The following is a 17,753-nucleotide window of genomic DNA, read 5'->3' on the forward strand; positions in this document are numbered from 1 at the left end:
AAGGAGCACCTCAGTGGCTTAGTCAGTTGGGTGTCTGACTTTGGCTCGGGTCATGGTCTTACGGTTTGTGGGTTCAAGCCCCGCATGGGGCTCTCTGCTGTCAGCACGGAGCCCGCTTTGGGTCTTCCGCCTCCCCTTCTCTCTGCCCCTCCCCCGCTCATGCTTTCTCTCAAAAATAAATAAATATTAAAAAAAAAAAACTAGCTTCAAAATTTCAAGTCTGGGTTTTGGGAGTGGTATTAATAACTAGTATTGAAGAAAGAGGAGCAGTTTTTGGAGGGACAGTGCATTTCGCTGGCAGCTTCCAGTAAGCAAAAAACAAAACAAAACAACCTCCCCCCCCATTTAGCAAGTGAGAGGTATTACCCCCCCCCCCCATTTAGCAAGTGAGAGGTAAAACTCACTTTTAGTGAGTTACTAAACTACCTTTAGTAAAAAGGTAGATAGTAAGGGCATTGAAAAAACTACCAGGAGCTCCAAGTTTGAGATTTCAAAAGGGGAGGAATTTTCCTCATGATAAGATCAAGGGTTAGCCAGACTGATGTTTTACTCAGATAAAGTCATTTCCTTGAGGCATCTGGTCAGTGGTGGTCGAAAGAATAGAGAATATGTGATTCTGGAAAGGAGATAGAAACAAAACATGTAGGTCAGTAACGAGAAAAGCTTTGTGTATGAAGAAAAATGTTACTTGAAGAAAGTCCAGAAAGTGAGAGATGGGCCTGGGGCACAAATTCCCAATTACTTGGTTGTGCCAAGGAATTAATCTTCTCACCCCGGGAGGCTATCCTGGCTGGGAAGAAGGCTTACCCATTTTCCTCAAGTTCTAAGTTTGCCTTGCTGTAAAGAGTTGAGAAGCCGTGGGTTAGGAAACCAAGAACAGACAAATGACAAAAGCCGCAAGCTTTCAACCAGGACGATCAGGATGTCTTGCACATTTGAACTAAATAAAATAAGGAAAATGTGCAGAGAGCAGATCTAGATGTATACCATGAGAGCTCATTAGAAAGATCTGCCCACACCTCTGTGCAGTGTTCCTTTATTAAAACATTGTCAATGTTGGTCACTCTGATGTATACCCGATACTCATAGGCTATTGTATGTCAATTATACCTCAATAAAAAATTATTTTCAATTACACTCCTTTGGCTGTAACATCTGTTTCCTCTCAGAGCCCTGACTGATACATTATTGGTGATTCTTTTGATCATCAATACCTTCACATAAAACATTAAGATGTTATACACACTTATTGAGCATCCATTATGCCCTAAAATCTGTTGACATGTGATTTTAAAAGCAAATTCACTTTTTGTAAAAATATTACTATTTTTGCTTTTGAGATCTTTTAAAGTTAATGACTTCTTAAATTAGTCATTTTAGGGAATGCCTGGGTGGCTCAGTCGGTTAAGCGTCTGACTTCGGCTCAGGTCATGATCTCATGGTTCATGAGTGCTCTGTGCTGACAGCCTGGAGCCTGCTTTGGATTCTGTGTCTCCCTCTCTCTCTTCCCCTCCCCCACTCACACTCTGCCTCTGTCTCTCTCTCTCAAAAATAAATAAACATTTAAAAATAAATAAATAAACTAGTCATTTTAGGATGAAGCATTTCCATTATAATACAGTGTGATGTGACTAACCAACGCTTAGAATCTGGAAATAAGTGCTTTCTTTCCACATTGTCAACTTTTAACCAATTTTTAAAGGAGCTAGTAGCAAAAGTGATTATTCTGAATCACGAGATACTTTTTTTTTTTTTAAACGTTTATTTATTTATTTATTTTGAGAGAGACAGAGACAGCATGACTGGGAGAAGGGCAGAGAAAGTGAGCGAGAGAGAGAAAATCCCAAGCACCCCACAAATAAAATACTTCTAGGGGTGCCTGGGTGGCTCAGTCAGTCAAGCCTCTGACTCTTGATTTGGGCTCAGGTCATGATCTCATGGTTGGTGAGTTGGAGCCCATAGGCTCTGTGCTGACAGTAGGGAACTTGCTTGAGACTTTCTCTTTCTCCTTTTCTCTCCGGCCCTCCTCTGCGTGTACTCTCTCTCTCTCTTCCTCTCTCTCTCTCTCAAAATAAATAAATAAACTTTAAACAAAATTTTTTTAATAGTACTTCTTTAAAAAAAATAATGTTTATTTATTTTTGAGAGAGAGAGAGAGTGTGAGTAGGGAAGGGGCAGAGAGAGAGGGAGACACAGAATCTGAAGTAGGTTCTGGGCTCTGAGCTGTTGAACTCAGTCTGCAAGATCATGACCTGAGCTGAAGTCAGATACTTAACTGACTAAGCCACCCAGGCGCCCCCAAAAAAGTACTTCTTAAATCTGGATCTTGTCTGTGTATATAGGGTAAACAATTAACCAGAGTTATCTTTGGGAGGTGGGATTGTGAAACTGTTAATTTTTTACTTTATAATTTTCAATATTTCAAACTGTAAAAAATATTTATTATACCTGTAATGAGAATGAAACAACACAGACTTTGTTTTTAAACACCACATGAATAGGGGCGCCTGGGTGTCGCAGTCGGTTAAGCGTCCGACTTCAGCCAGGTCACGATCTCGCGGTCCGTGAGTTCGAGCCCCGCGTCAGGCTCTGGGCTGATGGCTCAGAGCCTGGAGCCTGTTTCCGATTCTGTGTCTCCCTCTCTCTCTGCCCCTCCCCCGTTCATGCTCTGTCTCTCTCTGTCCCAAAAATAAAATAAAATAAACGTTGGAAAAAAAGAAAAATTTTAAACACTACATGAATTGACTAACTTCATCCTGATAATATAAAGTTTTAATAGCCCAAAATTAATGTTAAATTAATTGGTTTTTAAATCTCAATATCTTTAAGTTATAATTTTGCCCTAAACTACTGATGTCATCTCTTCTGATCCTTTAAGTAGTATTTCACATTGTCTGCATTTAGAATGTCTCATGCTTTTCCGTGTATCTCTCCAGCAATGGTGGAGCTATGAAGACATAATTATTAACAATGCTGGTGTACAAATAAGGGCATTTAAAGAAGTGGTATTTTGGATTGGAAAGATCCTTGGGGAAATCTAATCTTAACATGCTTTATTTACAGTAAAATCTCTCCACCCAAAAGACAGTACCTCTACAAAGTGTTTTTAAAATCCGTTTACATACTCTGGGAAAAGCAAGGAAACTTGTATTTTCATTGGAGGGTATCCACATGTGTAGTTGCAGTGGAATGCAGTAAAGCATGCCATTCCTAGCCACAACGTAAAAGGATGTGGTACTAACAATGATGAATCAACTCATCAAAAATCTAATTAAAGCATGAAATTGTTTTAAGATAAGGAATAATATGAAGGAATGAATATGGATCAATAACATATAGCAGAACTACACTGAATTCCAACAATATCCAGTTTACACATCTTATCAAATTTTGCCAATCTGTGTAATACGCACATACCTATTGGTTTACTTTCAGAATAAAATTAATTTTGGGAAATGCCTCAAGGCTACTTTCTGCCAGCTGTGTAAAGGTTAACTGATGAAGAAAGTAAGTGAGGCATTTTCTTAAATCTGTGAGATATGAAACTGGAATCTTTCAATATTTTCATAATCTGATTATTTCACATGACAAACTATTTTTAAACCGTACTTTAGCCAAAAGTTTGATGCCTGCTTCTTCTCAGAATTTAAAAGCTTTAACAAAGTAACTGCAGTATGCTATCTATAAGTAATAAATCCACCCATGTCTACTTAAATATTATTACTTTAGACACTAAAGCTTACATTTAAAAATGCATGGAAAAAGTCTAGATTTAAACATTATCAATGGTTGCCTCTGGATGGTGAAACGTGGTATAATTCTATTATGCTTCTATTTGCTTTTTGTATTTTCCAAATTTTCTGTGAAAACATTTTAGTTTTATAATGAAGTGAAATTTAGGAGTATCATTTTTAGCACATGCTCATGCAAGTAACACTGTCATTCACACATATATTGTTATATAAACTGCCATAGGCACATAACAAAGATCTTTGGAACAAATTGAAATTTTGAACAATAACCATCACTAGCTAGATATTCTTCTGAATCCTTTATATGTGTTGACTTATTTCATCCTCACAGTAACCATAGGAGCTAGGTACTATTATTTTCAGATAAGGAAATGAAAGAACAGAGTTCATATAACTTATATTTGTACAGCTGGTTAGTATAGGCAGAACCAGGTTTTGAACCCTACCAATCTGACTGTAGTGTCCATGTACATAACTGAAATGTGGCTGCTTTTGCAGAATATATTATGGAACTTTATATCTCTGAAATTTTCTTTTCACGCAAGTCTGATTCAGCCCAATGTGGTTCTAATCAAGATGCAAACTTCCTTGACAATTTTTATGTTTTTGCATAACTGACAGGGAATATTAGGAGAATGAGTACAATAGAGTAAAAAAGATTGATCATAATAAAAGTCATTTCAGGATTAAGAGATAAAGCTCTAAACCTGATAGTAAAGAATATTTTCTTCAAATATCTTAAGCTGAAACCATTATTCCTATTAAGATATATAGCCTTGCATACGGAACAAAACTTGTTGATAATAGTAACATATTTTTCAGTATGTGAAAAAATCATATTATGATCTCCATGGAATAGTTGGTTTTTCTACGAATTTCTTCTAAGAAGGAAAATTCGAGAACATATATATGGTTATTCCATCAATACAAAGTCAAACATTTAAATTAAATCTGAAAATTACAGTATTCAAAGTTGTCCTAGATTTTATCTTATTTTTTAATTTAACCCAGGTACTTGATATAGATACACCTTAATCAATCTTAATAGAGTGGTCTTGGGGCGCCTGGGTGGCGCAGTCGGTTAAGCGTCCGACTTCAGCCAGGTCACGATCTCGCGGTCCGTGAGTTCGAGCCCCGCGTCAGGCTCTGGGCTGATGGCTCAGAGCCTGGAGCCTGTTTCCGATTCTGTGTCTCCCTCTCTCTCTGCCCCTCCCCCGTTCATGCTCTGTCTCTCTCTGTCCCAAAAATAAATAAACATTGAAAAAAAAAAAATAAATAAAATAATAGAGTGGTCTTAATCAGAGCTATATTAAATGTCAAAAGATAATTTTGATAAGTCTTTAAACAAATACAGTCAACACAACAGTTAAAGTGATGTAACAAACAGCACTGTGAAAAACATGGGCAAGATGAATACACACATTTTCCAACTTACACACAAGATGAGACACATTTTCCAAATTAACATCAGTTGAACCTTTTCTTTAATGAAATTTATTAGGCCAATAAGTCTTTCTATCTAGGATTCAATCCTTAGGAGAAAAAAATATGAAGACGTTTCTAGTTTTCTTTATATCTATCTGGACAAAATTATTTTATTTTATATTTAATAAAATTTTATATTATATGTAAATTAATGTTATTTTAAAATCTATAATATTATGAATTTTACATTATTAAGTATATACTTATGTTTATATAACAGTTAAATCAGTGTGTTGTCATTTCAGAACTTAGCCTCTGTAACACTAACGAGGTTCTGACCCCGGGGCGCTTGGGTGGCTCAGTCAGATAAACCTCCAACTTCAGCTCAGGTTATGATCTCACAGTTCGTGAGTTTGAGCCCTGCGTCGGGCTCTGTGCTGACAGCTCAGAGCCTGAAGCCTGCTCAGATTCTGGGTCTGCCTCTTTCTCTGCCCCTCCCTAGTCACACTCTTTTTCTCTCTCAAAAATAAATAAACATTAAACAAATTTTTTAATGAAAAAAAAAGTGTTTCTGACCCAAAGACAAGAGCATATAAAAATTTTGAGCAAGAGAGCCTATTGTGCACAGGGGACAGAGGCCTAGGAGCAGGAGAACTGTTAGGTTTTTTTATCAAGAGGGCAGAACTACCCTACGAAAATCAAAATCCTATCTCTTTCCGCAGGGACAAACAAGTATCAACCCCTCCTAGAAAAGAAATGCGTTGGTTCTTACAACTTGAGCCAAAGTATCAACTGTTACACATGGATCCAAATATAGTGCCTCCTGGCAAAGAAACAGTGCTCAGCAAGAGGCAGAGCTGGTGGACACCTGATAGCACTGCCTGGGTAACTTGAGCTAAAGGTTTGCTTGTTGTGGAGACAAGTAACACTGAAAATCCAGGCAGAGAACAAATCACATTACCTTAATTTTAGAACATTCTTTGAAGATGGATTTGAAATCTCCTGATACTTTTTTCACATTACTTTTTATGAAGAAATTTCAAACACATACTTTTTATGACAGAAAGAATAATGTGATGAACTTTCAAGGGATCCGTTGTCAAGCCTCAACAATCACCATCATCGATATATGATCTTAAAGTTTTATGCATAGTTTTAACATGACAAGACTTCACAAACGGTTGCTCAGTTTAAATGAAGGACTGTGGTTTTTAGTTGCACTTGAAGAGTGCACTTGAGGAGTTGGTTAAGAAGAGAACGCTACGCAGGTCTTTTCCAGTTTGAAATTCTCAAGGCAAATCTTTATGAAGTCTCTATCAGTTAAAACCAAGCATATTCAGAAATTCATTTTTATTGGTACAACTACAGAATAGACAGACTCTGAGGGACTCATTCATGCTAAAAATAACGTTCACTAGGAGTTAATGAGAAACCTAGAAGTTTGTTGCAAATTTTAAAAAGGATACTTATGAAACAATCTAGAATATTCAGGTCACTTTACTCTCAGGGAAGTCCAAATGAAAAATAAAATTTAGGGGCTCCTGAGTGGCACAGTCAGTTGAGTGATCAACTCTTGATCTCAGTTTAGGTCTTGAACTCAGAGGTCTGAGTTCAAGCCCTGCATTGGGCTCCACAACCAGCATGGAGCCTAGTTATGAATGAATGAATGAATGAATGAATGAATGAATACATAAACAAATAATAAATAAAATTTAGGTTAGAAGTTTGCTTATCCAGAGTAGAATCTGAGTAAAAAGAGGTGGAAGAAATGAAGGAGAACCTCATCCAGTCCAGATAACCGGATCATCGTTGCGTAGCCACTTCAGTAATTAATGTAGGATGCTCGTAACGCATCGCTTCAAGGCCACGGTTGGAGGACACTAACAAGAGCTTAGTTTCAAACCCTTCCTTGTTAAAGTTCCAAATTTCCTTTTTTTTCCCCATTATTAAAACCCTTCACTATGAAGATATCCAGTTTCTAAGATTGTGGTTTACCTCCCTAAGTAAGGTTTAAAATAATGTCTTCTGTTTTGAGGGAAACTCCCAGGCCCTTCCCTGATGTTTAGGAAGTAATCTGCTGGAAACCATGGGCTCCTGGGTATGGTATCTACCATCCCTCAGGTCCTTTAGATTGGAATCCTGGCAAAACACAGAATACAAATTTTTCCTGTTTTTCCAGATTTCAGAGAAAGGGCTCTTGTTTTTTTCTGGGATTGTTAAAAGAAAGACTAGCCTGTTATCCAAACTTTACAGGATACCTTCCCAAAGAATCAAAGTGCTTACTTAGATTTCCAACTTGAACACCAGAAAAGAAATTTTTCTTCCTTTTTTCCCAGCTTGTTGATTCTATTATTTTTAATAAACTTAACAAAATGAATTCATTCTCCTTTGTGTGTGCACAGGCTACCAATGGATTGCTGTATTATCTTTTCTTTTTTAAGGAATTAAGAAGTGAAACAATTTCAAGAGTTCTCAGATTATAGGATTTCTTTTCATTAGCTGTCTCCTGTATGAAGTAACAAAAGAGTAATAAGCATTAGTCAACAGGGACAGAAGTTACATGATTTCATTGTTCTAAGTGACTTCCTTTCTTTTTTTTTTTTTTTCCAAGTTGATTTATTTATTTTGAGAGAGAGTACAAGAGGAGAAGGGGCAGAGAGAGGGAGAGAGAGACACAGGGCGCCAGCCCACAAACCATAAGATCATGACCTGAGCCGAAATCAAGAGTCGGCCCCTTAACTGAGTCACCAAGCACCCCTAAGTGACTTCCTCTCTAACCCAACCAAGTCCATGATAACTTCACTTGATCAACCAGCCTGCTAGTGACATGAATTCTTAAAAATCAATTCCAACCAAAAGAATAAAATTGGAGAGCATTTCACTGTACCTTCATGAAGTGCTAACACATTCTGATTCTGGTGTTTGCTAAGAGCAGTTTCGTCCTCTGCTGGCCTGTTCCAAGATGATTGGCTAGTAGACTGTGTAAAGACAAAATAGTGGTGATGCTGGGGAATTTCCTTGCCATAGCATTTAGGTATCAGCCATCTCAGAAATGATGACATTTGGTTATCTTCTATACAAATATAAGATAAAGTAGGGTATAAATAATTTCACCCAAAACAATTTGCTTTTTAGTTTTCAAGTTAAAAAATTCCTTGGTTAGTTACACAAAATCTAAGGCAAACTTTTGTTCCCCCCCCCCCCAAGATTTATTTACCTGTGTTTATTTTCCTGTCTATATATGTATAACTACTAGGGATTGACAAGTAATATCTTTGAAGTGCCCACCTGCAAAATGACAATAAAATTATCTGACAATATCAGAGCATGATATATTTAGTTCAGTGGCATACACACTGAGCGTAAATACAATGCTTCCCATTCTTCACATTTTTTTCCTTAAAAAACTTGTAAGTAACACCGTGAGAGTGGTACGATACTAATCCATACAAATGGAAATCTTGCAGTTAGTACTGGGTGACATGAGCAGTGACCTTTGCATATTATTTGTTGACAAATTTTCTTTGTATTGTATGTAGTTATAACAACTGATTATAATTTTTAAGGCTTTTATTAAAATACATTGGTCGAAGATGTTTAACGAATCTGTACACCCAATGTGGGCTTGATCTTACAACCCTGAGATCAGGAGTCACATGTTCCATCAACTGAGACCGCCCGGTGCCCCCTTAAGATATATTTTTGCTTTAGTTATTAAGGTTTTTTTTTATGTTTTTATTTATTTTTGAGGGGGGGGGGCAGAGGGTTTGTAGCTGGCTCCATGCTGATATTAAAGGTTTTAATTAATGATTGTGTCCTCGAGGGATGGAGCAAAAGGAAGGGAAACTGAAAGGAGCAGAGAAAAAGAGTAGCAGGAGAAAAGGCAGGGAAAGCAGAGGAGAAGAGACAAAGAAGCCGAAATAAAAAATAAAAAAAAAAGGAGAATGGCCTGGGAGAAGGCAGAAAGCTGCTTAGGAAGAAGAGCAAGATGCAGAAGGAGAAATTCCGAGAGAATTTGGTGCTCACAGTAGTGTCGTTATTTCTAGCAACAGAACCCCGAGCACCACCCAGAAGATAAGTACTTTATCACGTAAGTGGGGTGGTAAATATTTGACTCCCATACTGTCGTCTTTATTCTTAGATAACTTTTGCTCCTATCAGTTATCTGTTCCATTACTGTTACCGAAAGCTGCTGATCTTTTCTCTCTTTCTCTTTCAGTCTCGAGGTAATGAGACACCTGGTTGTTTACTGTCATAAAGCCAGAACAGAGAAGCAAACAGATATTTAGGTGAAAAAGGAAAAGTTTCAGGAACCCTCTGACCCCAGTCCATACCATCAGGCCATCTCCTGAGCTAACAGAGCCCCTCTGCTAAGCTTCTGTAATGCGGGGCTTTTGTAAGCAACACCCCCTTTCAGAAAAAGGAAGCTGCATAAATTTAAAGGCCTTGCCTATGGCTCCCCTGTGAGTGAATAGAAATAGAACTCAGACCTTCTGACGTCAGATTCAATGTTCTTTCCACTTAACGATGCCTAAAAATACAAACAAATAAAAAAACGTCCCAAAGCAAATAAAACCTTATCCATTTCTGCTTACCTTATATCTTGGAAGCCTGGAGTTTATGAAGATTGATTTTGTAATTCTAGCTTTTTATACATACAGCACCTGAATTTGTAACAAATGGATCCATTTAAGTGTATTTTGTTAAATAAAATTTTCTTAATTTTTGTATTGAGATTAATAATCTAATAATACCCTATAGTAATAGTTTCCAATTATAAAGACCCTTAGAAAGTATTCTATTATTTTAAAATAAATACGTCTATGGCTGAAATGAGATCTTTTTTGTGGTTTTATTTATACATTTGAATTACTTTACTATGTTCTATCAATGCCACCTCTACGAATCTGTCTTGTTGACTCTAGATCTCAGGTTAAGTATCTTTTCCCTGGGGCTGCCTTCTCTGACTGTTCAGACTAAGTTATCCTTCCCCACCCTGTATTTATACTTTTATAGCACCTGCACTTTTCCTTCATAGCTCTTGTTATGATACTAATTATAGAGCAAGTGAGTGATTATTGTTTAACATCACTGTTGCCTTCCAGACCATAAGCACCAGGGCAGAATTTGTTTGTCTTTTTCACTAATATATCCCCAGCACCTATACAGTGATTAGCACATTGTAAGTGTTCATTCAATATTTAAAAAGAGAGTGAATGTGTTTCTTAGTGGATAACACATAGTGGATAAGTTTTTGCATATCTGGCTTAAAGGGGTCTATTGTTATCACAGTCTGCAATAAGACATAAGGCTTTCCTGCCATTCGTCCCTTTTTGTTTCTGGAATCTGTTTTAAGGCATTTAAGAAGAATTGCTAATAATAATAGCCCCCTTTATTGTGTACATGCTGTGTGCAATGCACTAGGTTAGGTGTTTCAGAGGCATATTCTCATAATAATCCTATGAAGTAACTACAGTTTTTTTTTGTTTGTTTGTTTTTTGAAAGAGAGAGGGTGTGCCGTGATGGAGGGACAAAGGGATAGGAGAAGAGAGAGGGAAAGAGGGAGAGAATCTTAAGTAGGCCCCACGTCCCAGTGGGGAGCCTGATACTAGGCTCCATCTCATGACCTTGAGATCATGACCTGAGCTGAACTCAAGAGTGGGACACTTAACCAACTGAGCCACCCAGGTGCCCTGGTAGCTACAGTGTTTAATCACACTTACAGAAGAAGACACTGGTGTTTAGAAAGATTAAGTAAATTGTTCAAGGTTACCCAGCTAGTGGTTCAAGTTTGGCTGAGCTAGGAATTTAGGAAATAGAAAATGCAAGGGAAATATCATACCTTTTGTTTTCAAAGAGTAATCTCTCAATCTGTTTCTTCATTAATTAATGTTATACCAACACTGAGAAGAGGAGGGAAAGGGAAACCCCCACCTTTCCTAATAATCTTTCAGTGTTGATTCTGCAACTTTGATTTCCTGTTAACAGATCCTGATTGCAGCATTTTGGCTTCTATGTGTGTGGGTTAAATGAAAAGATTTCAAATTTTTCTTTCCTATGTCCATGTATCTGAATTTCTACAGGTTCAAAGAGATAAATAAATTATATTTTTGCTGTTGTTTGTTTTTTCTGAGAGCAAAGAAAAACAGGGAAGGAAGTAATAACAGGGAATGAAGTCAAAGAGTCAAGAAGGCGTTAGGCACCAAGGAAAGTGTTGTGTACTTTTAAACAGTAATATACGAAAATGTACCAAGATCTATCATTTCTGCTTTTATTTGGAACATCAACATTCCCCCCAGGAAGATGATTCCTGTATCATCATTTTTATAAACAGTTTTGAAAATATTTTTCTGTTCAATTTGAAATCAGTTTGATGAAGAGCCTAGGGATCTTCCATAAGGATTTTATAGGCTGAGAGGCTAAACTTTGTTTTTATGAAGTTACTCTTATGAATAATCCATTTGCAGAGAGGGGTGTCTCATATCCTTGATCTTTTATTATCACAGTCTGTGATAAGATCTGTGCTTCCATATCCATTCAGCATTTTTGCTCCTGGAATCTGTTTTAAGGGGTTAATACTATTAAACAAGGTATCATATCATTGACTCAATTTAGTTATTTGCTACATCTGTACCTTGTATAGAAATCTCACATTTTTCAGACTCTCTACCAGAAAGCAAGTTTCGTTGATGAGATTCTTTTAGAGATTATTTAAACATTTTTTTCCTGTTTACTTATTTTGAGGTGGGGGGGAGGGGCAAAAGACAGGGAGCTACTGAGAGAATCCCAAGCCGCTCTGCACTGTTAGCACAGAGCCAGATGTGGGGCTTGATCTTGAGACTGCAACCTGAGCCAAGATCAAGAGTCAGCTGCTTAATTGCCTGAGCCACCCCAGCACCTCAGATTCTTCTTTTTTTTTAAAGTGTTTATTTATTTTTGAGAGAGAGAGAGACACACACACAGACAGAGACAGAGTGCAAATGGGGAGGGGTGGAGAGAGAGGGAGACACAGAATCTGAAGCAGGCTCCAGGTTCTGACCTGTCAGCACAGAGCCCCACGTGGGGCTCGAACTCGCGGACCATGAGAGCATGTACTGAGCAAAGTCGGAGGTTTAACTGACTGAGCCACCGAGGTGCCCCATCACATTCTTATAGAAATTATTTAGATAACTGAGTAATTAAACCCTGTTGAGTTGGGCTCCAAATAAATCTTCTTCCCGTGAGAATGTAATCTCTACAAGGACAAGATCTTTTTTTTTGTTGTTCTTGCTTGGAAGGATATTGCCACATAGTAGGTGCTCAAATTTAAAAATCTCTATATTGGGGCACCTGGGTGGCTGGGTCGGTTAAGCGTCTGACTTCGGCTCAGGTCATGATCTCGTGATCTGTGAGTTCGAGCCCCGCATCGGGCTCTGTGCTGACAGCTCAGAGCCTGGAGCCTGTTTTGGATTCTGTGTCTCCCTCTCTCTCTGCCCCTCCCCTGTTCATGCTCTGTCTCTCTCTGTCTCACAAATAAATAAACGTTAAAAAAAAGTAAAAAAAAAAAATAAAAATCTCTATATTGAATCACAATTTAAAATGATGAATTGTTTTCAAAGCTCAATGGTGATTGGTTTATAAAATTAATATATTGCCTAATTACATTTACTCACATAGAGAAGTCATTTTCATATTTCCCATATGTCCTTAAATAAACAGCAAAAAAACAAAAAACAAAACAAAACAAAACAAAAAACAATTATGGATCACCTAACCCAAACTTTTCTTTTTCTTTCAGGCTAATTCTTTCTTTTGAGGCCTACCTTAGAATTTCAAGTGTACTTGAGTACTTGATCCCTATGAACTGTGAGATGAGAAGAACAATAGAATATTGTTGAAAAAGAGGTAATATGCTATATGGTGGAAAGTAGCTATTTGGCCAAATTTGAGGCGATTTTAGTATGGAACTATTTCCATTCTTCAAAATAACATTACTAAGAATGTTTTCATTGTAATTCTACCATTCCACTACTCACTGAGTAATTAAAAAAATTTTTTTTTAAATGTTTATTTATTTTTGAGAGAGAGGGAGTGCGAGTGGGCAAGGAGCAGAGAGAGAGGGAAACACTGAATCCGAAGCAGGCTCCAGGCTCTGAGCTGTCAGCACAGAGCCTAACATGGGGCTCAAACTCATGAACCCCAAGATCATGACCTGAGCCGAAGTTGGACACTTAACTGACTAAGCCACCCAGGTGCCCCAGTATTTTTTTTTTTTAATTTCCTTTGAAAGTTACAAACAAGTTCTTTTTTAAAGTAAGCTCTACACCCAATGTGGAGCTCATACTCATGACCCTGAGATCAAGAGTCACATGCTCTACTGTTGGAGCCAGTCAGGCTCTCAGGCTCTCCACAAAAAAGTTCTTAATAAAAGCTATACATGTAGTAACAGAGATGCTCAAGAATAAAAGCTTTTCTGCGTGTTCTGTTTATTTCATGACTCTTTCTAGCAACTATGAGGCAATATGATATAGAATCCAAACTTGAATACAAGCCTCATTTCAGAAATTAGACAACATGGTAAATAAGATGAAGGAAAATGGGATTGATTGAGTGCCTACTGTGTGTCCAAAAGGGGCACACAGGGGCGGGTCCCTAGTTTTCTTACACAGTTTCATCAACACCTCAGAACACATCCCAATGTAAAGAGCTGTCTACCTAGGCCATACTATGAGAAACATGGGTTTGAGAAGACATCTGAGCTGACCTCACACCAAATGAGAGGAGTGAATAAGTGGAATAAAATTTAGCTTTAGGAAGACAGTATTGCATGATTTTTATGTGACTCAGTTGACAATTCCACAAATACAACTATATCCAGAAAATAATTCTTTTTTCAAAAAAAAAAAAATGGGCTTTTAAGCCTATGATGAGCAATCCCCAATAGATTCTCTACTGCATCACCCTTGCTTTCCACCTGTACCATCACCATGACCACCTTGGACAGAGTTCATTATACTGCACATGTAAGACAAAAGTTTATAACCCAGCTTTTAATAAGTCCATTCTTCCGGTCCTAGTCCCTTCATATCCAAGGGTGTCAAAATATTATATGTCAATATCTAATTACTAGATTAAATTACTAGCATATTTGAGATTTATATTGTGAGGACCACTTGAGTGTGTGAAACCTGCAAGCAACATCCAATGCAGACATGTTTCCATTAATTGCAGCCTTGGAGATATTTTGGACTGAAGTCCTAAATTCACTTTAAAATCGTCTCTATTTCACTAGCAACCATGAACGGAGTAAAACTTTTCCGTTAATTGGCTGTTTTCCTTGATTACTAGATATCATCTTGCCAAGTTAATGACTGGACCAGAGAAATGGATTACACTCTTACATAGCCTGAGAGAGAGTAAGGATATCTTGGGGATGCTTTTGAATTGTATCTCATTTGTTTACATTGGGAAATGTAAAAAATGATTAAAAATTTCCTTTCTTAGTTATATCGTGTATTCTTGTTGATACAAATAGATTGAAACTGCCTATTAATTGTCCAAAGTTTAGAAAGATCATCATCTATAGCATGAAGAAGAGAAACAAAGTCTCAAAACACAGCTCCACCCTGTATAAAGGCCTTTGAAGATGTCCATAGCTTTGGCAGTGTTCCAAAACCAGCTGGCTCAGGGTGATCCAGCTTAATATAGAACACTGCAGCCCTAAAGAGTTGTGAAAGCCAGTATAGTGTCTGGAGCAAATTAAAGTGTGACTAACACTGATGGACCTAACCTTCCACAGCGAGATATTTGTCAAGATTTCCTGAGAAAGGAGATTGTATATCTAAAAAGAATAGAATAAATAGTCTCTGAAATACACTAACACCAAGACTGTTTTCCTTATTTTTTTTCTTTATCTACTTTGAGGTAAAGATCCTAACATATAATCACTCAGTCTAGTGTGTTATGTTATTGATCATATATCAAAAACCAGTACTGGACTTTGTTCACTTATTTTTGGTTAGCTCTTCACAATTCTCAAAGAGAAAAACAGCAGATATCTCCAATTGATCTGTGCTTGGTGATCACAGTAGTGATGACAGTTCAGTGAAGTAGAAAGCACTAAACTAAACTACCTAAATAGCTAGAGAAGCTGAAAAATTCATTCATTCATCCAAAAAACATTTATTTAGTGATTATTCTATGACAGGCACTCTTCTAGGAATGGAAGTATCGTAACTAATAAACTAAGTCTGTGCCCTCAGGGAGTTAATGTTTGTGTGTCTGATAGGCAAAAAATAGGGATGCACATGATTTTCAAGTGGTGGTAAATGCTAGAAAGACCAATGAGTAGGATAGAGGGATTCATGTTATGATGGGATGGGGTGATATTTTAGAGCAGGAGGAAATGAGATTTAAGCAGACAGCCGGGTGATATAAAAGAGTGAGCCACACAAATATCTGAGAAATAGCATTTTAGGTAGAATAAAGAAGCAAAAAAACAAACAAAAAAGATCTTCAGAAAGAAATATATTGAATTTATTTTCAGAATAGCAAGGAGGCAAGTTTTGTTGAAGTAAAATGAACTAGAGGGAGAGGTCAGAGAAGCAGCCAAAAGGCAAAATGTCAGGCTTTGTAGGGCATGAAGAAGTCTGGATTTCATTCCAGGGTCCAGAAAGTCATTGGAGGGATTTTAGCAGGGGTAGGACATAATTCCATGAACACAGATTTTAAAAAGTAGAAGTGGAATCAAGGAGATCAGTTAGGAAAGAGATGGTAGCTTCACTCTAGGTGCGATTGTAGTAGATGTGATAAGAAGCAGCAAATATTTTGGACATGGATCTGAAGATATTTGCCGATGGCTTGTGGAGCGTAATTTGAAAAAAGAAAGAAAGAAAGAATCAAGAACGGTCCCAACATTTTGCCTTGAGCATACAAATGAATGGAGTGCGACTTACTGAGATATGGAGAGTGGTCAAGGCTAATGGGAGAGCAAAGATTTTAAAGAAAATAATGGGAGTGATGCTGGATAATATAAATATGTATGAGAATTAGAAATAAATCTCAAAATCTTAGGTGCTACAACATAAAGATCACATTTATACAAAAATCAAGACACTTTACCATTAATTATGTTTCTAGAAGGCAATAGGCATGGGCATTGGGAAGAGATTTTTTAAATTTTCTTTTTTATACATTTCTGTGCTTGTTCAGTCTTCTTATAAATCTTGTTCATATATCAGTTATTTTTTAAAAATTTCAATACGCCAATAATACATTAATAAAAGTCAAGCCATTAAATGTGAGATTATACAGTAAGTAGACAAAATGAAAAATCAACTGCATTTACCTGCTTAGAGAGGATGTAAAACTATCCAGCTTCTACACCCTTTAGTGAGTCTTAGAAGAGGACAGGTGCATCTTCAGCCCCCTCTTCTAACTTTACATTTGGCATTAACATCAACTTGTCCCTTAGTTTAAAGTTTGCTTTCTTTCCCCGGCTATGTCTTATGCTGCTCCACTTGTAGTATGATATGCTCTGCCTCAGGCTCTAAAATGGTTTATACACATCTATCTCAAAAGCATTTGTCATCTGTTCTAATCCAGGACTGCTTAAGACCAAAACCAGTTGGCCTCAATTAGCTAAATGAGGCCTGTTTGTTTGCTCTTTGGAGCTAGGTAGCAAACACAAGCGTATTCCAACTTGCCATATTACCTGATGCCTTCAACATGAAATCAGTTGGTGCACTAGCTGTCATGAAGTCACTTTTTCTGTTTAGGTAAGAGAGTAGCCAAAACTCTTAGGGACATTTTAACAGACTCCTATAGAGAAGAGGTTAGGGTCTCTATTAATGTGCTCAGTCCCAGGATTCCTGGAACATGGGTTATTCTACTGATCTTCTCCCCTCACATTCTTCCAATGAATTACCCTTCTCCCCACACTGGGGTCTTATTTCACGGGTGTTCGTTAGCACACTTATAATGTCAACTTGCTATTTTTAAAGATATGATTATCAAATTGTTAATTCATTCTATTTTATTTTTTATTATTCTATAATGTTTATTTATTTTTATTTTGAGAGAGAAAGAGAGGGAGAGAGAGAGAGAGAGAGAGAGAGAGAATGAGCCAGGGAGGACCAGAGAGAGAGGGAGATAGAGAATCCCAAGCAGGCTCTGCACTGTCAGCACAGAGCCCAATGTGGGCTTGATCCCATAAACCACGAGATCATGACCTGAGCCCAGATCTTTAGTCGGATGCTTAACCAACTGAGCCACCCAGGTGCCCCATCCAATTATTAATTCATTTTAATGTCAGCTTTATGAGGGGCAATTTTAAATGTACAATTCAATGAGTCTTGACAAATGTACCCAGCTTTGTAACTCAAAATAGAGAATATTTCCATCACCCCCCAAAAGCTCCTTTATTACCTCTTTGTAATCAATCCTCTTCCTGCCCCTCCAGCTTCTGACAACCACTGACCTGCTTTCTGTTGCTGTTGTTTTGCTTTTTCTAGAACTTCATATAAATGGAATCACACAGCATGTACTTTTTTGTGGATGGCTTCTTCCTCTTAGCATATTATTTATGAGATTCACCCA

General features: G+C 37.4%; 1 long non-coding RNA gene across 1 annotated transcript; it reads right to left on the reverse strand.

The window, feature by feature from the left end:
- Positions 1-474: 474 nt before the first annotated feature.
- Positions 475-16,661, reverse strand: LOC123583252. Its single transcript, XR_006704808.1, has 4 exons — positions 16,504-16,661; positions 9,773-9,841; positions 8,065-8,155; positions 475-616 (listed from the first exon to the last, which is right to left on the reverse strand). It is a non-coding gene; the product is annotated as an uncharacterized LOC123583252 (long non-coding RNA).
- Positions 16,662-17,753: the final 1,092 nt, after the last annotated feature.

Source organism: Leopardus geoffroyi, chromosome B1 (genome assembly GCF_018350155.1).
Source record: "Leopardus geoffroyi isolate Oge1 chromosome B1, O.geoffroyi_Oge1_pat1.0, whole genome shotgun sequence".
Taxonomy (NCBI): domain Eukaryota; kingdom Metazoa; phylum Chordata; class Mammalia; order Carnivora; family Felidae; genus Leopardus; species Leopardus geoffroyi.